Below are 4,731 nucleotides of genomic sequence, written 5' to 3' on the forward strand. Positions count from 1 at the left end.
TTTAACGATTTTCATAACGATCACTATTAGACTAGCGTTATCAGTTTGCAGCTCTGTACCAAACGGTGAGCTTAGCGACCAATCATGTAATAGGTACACATTCAATTCTATTTATATTATTGTGCAAAGATTTTAAGGCGGGATTTCATGAGCTAGGCTCAATACCGTTAGCGTAATTTTAATATCATACAGCCGAATGTATATTCTAGTTATATTGTAGAATATTTATAATAATATTTGATTGCATTTCATTGCAAATTGAACATGACATTATATTTTTGTTTCAAGTGATGCGATCCATAACCATATTACCTTCTTAATCATACATTTACACTACATAGATTTTGTGGAAAAAAAATATGTAAAAAAAATCTGGATTGACTTAAGAAGCAAGGTTGTAGACAAGTGGGTGCCTAGGAAGCACCCCAAAACTGTTTACAGTACGTTTGCCAACATTGTGATAAAACGCTTTTGTTTCTGATCCTAACTTTACGTAGTACATTTTAGGGAGGAAAGCACGACCAAAGTGAACACTTATCATTAGTCCTGAGAAATAGGTGTGCACCTAGTTTGTTCAGTCTTGATATATCTGTGTAGAATTCTGGGATCCCAAAAATAAAACACAGGTATTCGATCACCGTATTCGAGGATTTGGTTGGTAAAAGAAAATATGATTGATTTGACTTGTTGCCGGCAAAATGAGAAAGACTCACCCATACTAGCATTTTTACTGATTAACTGTGCCCTTCGAAGGGCTTATGCCCGAAACGTAGTTAAAAAGTTTGAATACGTAAGTTTTTATTCGTTTCAAAAACATTTCGGATACGTTTTCACGTCTTACGATAATACCTGCAGTGCGTCTGCACTGAAATAATTAACAAGATGAAAATATAATCAAATACCGGTCAGTGAATAAAGAACAATGGGCGAACAAGCAGCACAGTATAAGTCAGTCTTACCTTTCTCAAAATTAGAACGAATTTTTCGTAAAGGACCAAAACCACTCTCACATCAAAATTTTCTTTGTAGCTCACCAATCACAAACAGAAATGCAATAAATTGGAAGTATTTCTGCTCGATATGATAGTCGTAAAATAGCCTCACATTCTGGATGGTGTTCAGTACAATGCATCTGCCTCATGAAACAGCATATAACATCATTGATTGACTCATAGAGAGTAATATCTAGAGCTGAATTAGCACGTGACGTCGTCCAAATTCTTTAGGTTTAGAATTGGAACTCTGAAAAAAAAAGATATTTATAATACCATATTAAATATGTTCTATAAGAGAGGCACGTCCGCAGCTGCTGATATGAAATATTTAGGTCACCTCGGGTAATCAATTTTCACGTAAGTATACTGTTTTATAATGGTTTTTTACTGATCTCAGAAACTGTAAAACCCAAATTCAAAGATCTGTCGTAATAAAAAAATGTTTTATTTTAATTTTTTTTATATAATGACAAACATACGAAATTAACTCTAATGCGAAGAAGTGACGAACCAACAAGCTAGTTTACTTGTTCCACTATAAAAAAAATTTACTCATTTCGCGTCTCATATAATGTAGAAACCAAAAGACATTTTAACGGATTTCTTTGTTTACAGCATCGTTGAACAGTCAGACAAAACCAGTCCTGGTTATCTAACATGTAACTTTAGCTTCAGTAAATAGCATGAATACATCATCAGATATATGTTATACGAGGTGTTATGTTACATATACCACAATCAGCTTTAAACTCATATCTTATAGATGAAACTCAGCTGTTGTACTTAAATAAAACTAATGGATACTTATAAACTTTTACAGATAATGTATGAGCAATAATTGAAAACAACACTAATGAAAAGTTTGTCTCTCTCTCTCTCTCTCTTTTTAGACTTCCAAAAAGAAATAGCATTATATTTCAGATATTCAGTTGTGTTCCGATCAATCAGAAGTAACAGAAACACTACATAAGTACCATCTATGGAATTAACGGCAACTTTCCTTTTTTTTCTCTAAAGTTCTTACAGTCTATTATTTTTATATATTTATTCTTACTTTCTATAATCGGGATTCTTTATGTTCTATCTATTTTTCTTCTGCTTTTTTTATTCTACGAGTTCTCGAACCATTTCTCTTTCATGCAGCCTAGTGACTGGTTTGCCGAACTGTAGATCTGAAGGTTCAATGTTCCTGTTCCCTTTTCGCAACAAACAAACAAACAAAAACTAGAAGAAGCAAAGGAAGGACAAGAATTAAACCTTAAATTTGTTTCATATTTATTGTTTATTTTTTTTTTACAGATTAGTTGGGTTCCCTTTATAAGAACTTTATCAGCTTTCTCAGCAGTGGTTTTAAATGTTCTTAACTCACAACATTCGTTCTGATTATTATAAATACTTGTGACTGAAGGTGAAGAAGGAAGTATAGCAATATGTAAACCACGTTATATATGTTATATCCAGTGCCAACGAAGCCTTTCACCCCAATACCAGGGCTCATCAGACTGGCTGGGATTTTACAAACATGTTGTTTTTCGTGCAATTTGATAATATAAAAAGCATCTCAACAATTCCTTGTTATGGTGTGAACTAGATTAAGTTGGTGAAGCACAAAAAGAGAAAGGATACCACTGCTTAAATCCAACAGTTTTCATTTAACATAAAAACAAACACAACACAATACAAAGCAATACAAAAACAATGTTCGCAAAAATTCGTTAAGATTAGTGTTTTAGTGAGTTCATCTAACAGTTGCGCGTAAAATAAACTTTTTCACTCATTGAAATAAGATGTAAAAATATATAAAAGTTTTTTTTAATTATCAATCAATGTGACATTTATTTATTCGTTTTGGAGCAAAATCACATTGGGCTACCTGATGTATCCACCTAGGGGTATCGAAGCCAGGATTTTAGCGTTGCAAGTCTGTAAACTTACCGCTATCCCACCAGGGGGCTCTTAAATTTGATATTTGAAAACTCATAAATAAGTCAATGTATCTTTGTTTCACTTCCTTAAATCTATATGAAATTATTTACAAAGTAGAACTTAGAAATTAAAATATCTCTACCAAAATTGTTTGATTTGCTAATACCGTTACGTTAAAAGCAATAAAAAGGACAACGAAAATATTTTTTATCTTGTGACTGTTGACTAGAAAGACAAAGAAGAATTGTTAGCGAATTTAACAAATAAGTCATTAATCAAATTAACATAATTTTAACATTAATAGTAATAGATTAAAAACGGACTTTCAATAATTAGCTAAACAATACACAAAAGGTGCTTTCTTTGTTACTAGGGGCGCTTTTTATGAAAGCAGTGAAATAATACATTTAAAATTTGTTGAGCATATTTTGTTTTATTGCGTTTATGTTTGTTTTGAAATTTAGCACAAAGCTACACAATGGGCTATCTGTGCTCTGCCCTCCACGGGTATCGAAACTCGGACTCTAGCGTTGTAAGTCCGCAGACATACTGCTGTGCCACTGGAGGTGGGGGGGGGGGGGGCTCCTGATCTAATTTTAATTTTTTTGCATCTTTCTTCTTCATCATATTGCCACTGTTTCATCATTTCCAGTTAATTGTCGGTCTCGCTTCGACCAACTGTCCTGATCTTGAAGTTCAGTCTTGATTTTTATTTTCAGCTTACCAAAATAATTCCACTCCTAACAACATTGTTTAGACGGTTTGGATATGTTACTTGGTTTATTTGGTCATGAAAACTAAATAATCATTAAATATTAAATCACTAAATAAACTAAATAATATCTCTTAAACTAAACAGTCTTGTATATCCAATAATAATCCCTCTTCAAGAAAAATATTTACAATATTTTTTATACTATATACAAAGACTGTTTTCGTCTCATACACTAAGTCTTCTCATATAATCCGCACCAACATTTGCAGTTCCCTTGTTGGTCTCTCTTCGCATAAAGCAACTGGTAGGGCTTCACCCTGACAGGTTTTTAACCAGCAAAAAATACACTAATCCAAGGTAAAATGAAAAAATTAATTCAAAACAAACAAACAAACAACTTGTAAATTTCCTATTACAAGCTAGTTAACCCACACTATGAATGAATTATCTAAACAATATTCAATGTGTATCATTACTGTCTAAGCCCAATTTCTCGGTAATCAGTGGTTCTCAATGTACTGAATTTAGCTTAATATCTAATCCTAACTTACAAAGTTACTCGTATCCACAATCATGTTAAACCCTTAAAAATTATTTCGTTCTCTCACACCTTAATGTAATTTCCCAGCCTAGTTTTCACTTTAATGAGGGAACCAAAGAATGAAGCCCGTCACGGCGAAAACAGTCTGTTGGTTTTATTTAATTTTTTGCTGAATATTGCCTAATATGTTAATAAACTGCAAATATACATAGGGCTTCTGTTTTTCAGTGTTTATTTTTAGCTGATTTATAGTTTTATGTAAATGCCTTAAAATCGGTGTTTTTCGTTTTTTAAATTTTTTAGTTTTATGTAAATACATTAAAAATCGGCGTTTTTTGTTTTATGTAAATTCCATAAAATCTGGCCCGGCATGGCCAGGTGGTTAAGGCACTCGACTCGCAATCTGCGGGTCGCTGGTTCGAATCCCCGTCATACCAAACATGCTCGCACTTTCAGCCGTGGGGGCGTTATAATGTGACGGTCAATCCCACTATTCGTTGGTAAAAGAGTAGCCCAAGAGTTAGCGGTGGGTGGTGATGACTAGCTACCTTCCC

Source organism: Limulus polyphemus, unplaced genomic scaffold, assembly GCF_000517525.1.
Source record: "Limulus polyphemus unplaced genomic scaffold, Limulus_polyphemus-2.1.2 Scaffold1, whole genome shotgun sequence".
NCBI classification, from domain to species: Eukaryota; Metazoa; Arthropoda; class Merostomata; order Xiphosura; family Limulidae; genus Limulus; species Limulus polyphemus.